Source organism: Cucumis melo, unplaced genomic scaffold, assembly GCF_025177605.1.
Source record: "Cucumis melo cultivar AY unplaced genomic scaffold, USDA_Cmelo_AY_1.0 utg001215l, whole genome shotgun sequence".
Taxonomy (NCBI): domain Eukaryota; kingdom Viridiplantae; phylum Streptophyta; class Magnoliopsida; order Cucurbitales; family Cucurbitaceae; genus Cucumis; species Cucumis melo.
Genome location: NW_026124482.1, coordinates 10001 through 12500, shown reverse-complemented (window position 1 = coordinate 12500; position 2500 = coordinate 10001).

The window sequence follows — 2500 nt, the reverse complement described above, 5'->3', positions numbered from 1 at the left end:
ACACAACTCATTTATTTCTTCCAATTGCCATGGAGGTTATATCTTATGTAAAAGGACGAAAAACATAAGTGTTAGTGAGGGTTTGGCCTTTGACTAGAAAACAAGTTGACGCAAATCATCTTTGAATGCCCAAGTATAAGATAGGAAGCTCGTGTGCAAGTCAAGGCCCAAGGCCGAGGCCTTGGAGTACAAAGCACGGCCATGGGCGCGCGCGCCGTGCGTCAGTGGGCGTCTGTGGGTCGCCCGCTGCATGCCCGTGCGTCTGCGGGGGGGCGTGCGCGCAGGGTGCCGCGCGCGCCATGCGTCTGCGGGCGTGGGGCGCGCGCCGCAAGCCCATGCGACTGCAGTGGGGCGTGCGCGTAGGGTGCCGCGCACGCGATGCTTGTGCGAGCGTGGGGATCCGTCTAAGGGGCGTGCGTGCTTGGCTTGTAAGTGGCAGATGAGCCTTGTTGCCAAGATCCACCGAGATTCATCTCGACCCTACCCACACACAACTCATTTATTTCTTCCAATTGCCATGGAGGTCATATCTTATGTAAAAGGACGAAAAACATAAGTGTTAGTGAGGGGTTGGCTTTGGACTAGAAAAAAAGTTGAAGCAAATCATCTTTGAATGCCCAAGAATAAGATAGTGTGCTCGTGTGCAAGTCAAGGACCAAGGCCGAGGCCTTCGAGTACAAAGCACGGCCATGGGCGCGCGCGCCGTGCGTTAGTGGGTTTGTGTGAGTCGCGCGCTGCATGCCCGTGCGTCTGCGGGGGGCGTGCGCGCAGGGGGCCGCGCGCGCCATGCGTCTACGGGCGTGTGTGGGGCGTGCGCCGCAAGCCCAGGCGACTGCAGTGGGGCGTGTGTGGGGCGCGCGCCGCATGCCCATGGCCGAGGCTTGCACACGAACGCCTAGGGTGCCCACCATGCGCCATGCCCTTCGGGCGTGTGTGGGGCGTGCGCGCAGAGTGCTAAGCGCGGCATGCGTCTGCGGGTGTGTGTCCGCGCGCCGCATGCCCAGGCGTCTACGTGGGACGTGCGCGCAAGCCGCGCGCAGCATGCGTCTGCGTTGGGCGTGACCACCCACGTCTAGAATTCATGGAAAAAACTCTATGGAGGTTGTTGGAACAAACCCGTGCCCCCACCGTGCATGCCCACATGCCCACCGAGCATGCAGCATGCGCGCCCCCATGCGCACGAATGCGGCACGGCCATGGGCGCGCGCGCCGCATGGCCATGCGTCTGCGTGGGGCGTGCGCGCAGGGTGCCGCGCGCGCAGGGTGCCGCAATGCCCACTCAACACACAAATGTGATGTCAAACCTATGTTCTAGTGCTTGGATTGTTATGAAATTTTTTCTGGGATCTAAAAAATGTAAACAAAGGATGTCCTCCAAAAATTAGTATTTTTGGAAACGTTTTACTATTTTTAAATTATTTTTAATTTTTTAACAATAAAAATTCATAAAATATTATTGGTTGGTTCAAAAATTATGAAACTTGTTTTCCACACTCATTTGAATGTCTAAAACATAATACAATCAAGTCCCGGTCATAATAATAACACAATCAAGATTTATGGCATGGTGTGACATTTCGGCTTTTTCATATGCAAGCCTGCCAGACCCAAAAAAGCCAGAATGTACTATATAGGGGGGCGACCTGCCTGCATGGGCGGGGCGCGGGGGTACCCCTATGCCGCGGCGCCGACCCTTCAAGCACATTGCGCCCATCATGGGCACATATGCTTGGGGGGTCGGCGCCGGCGGAGTGCCACCTCCGGCCGCCGGCGGCGAGTGAGAGTGGGTGTCGAGTTGATGCTCGGATGGGCTTGCGCGGACAATGCTTGCACCTCGGTGTGGGCGTGCACTCCAAGCGGGCTTGTTCGTGAGGAGACGAGATAACTTGCGATTGCTTTGTGCTTGGTGGACGAAGGGTTCGGCCGGAGTGCCACATCCGACCGTCGGGCAAGGAGTGAGAGCGGGATGGGCGTGCTTGGACAATGCTTGCACCTCGGTGTGGGCGTGCACTCCAAGTGTGCTTGTCTTGGCGATTGTTTCGTGCTTGGCGGAGGGGTTTGGCCATAACGATGGGCTTGTCCGTCGGGCAGGGAGTGAGAGCGGGTGTCGAGTTGACGCTCGGATGGGCTTGCGCGGACAATGCTTGCACCTCGGTGTGGGCGTGCACTCCAAGCGGGCTTGTTCGTGAAGATATGAGATGTCTTGCGATTGCTTTGTGCTCGGTGGACGGGTTTTATCGGAGTGCCACGTCCGACCGTTGGGCGGGGAGTGAGAGCGGGTGTCGAGTTGATGCTCGGATGGGCTTGCGCGGACAATGCTTGCACCTCGGTGTCGGCGTGCACTCCAAGCGGGTTTGTTCATGAAGATACGAGATGTCTTGCGATTGCTTCTTGCTTGGTGGAAGGGTTTGGTTAAAATCGATGGAATGCCGGGCCCCTACGTCGGGCAAGGAGTGAGAGCGGGATGTCAAATTGACATTCTTGGATGGGTTTTGCTTGG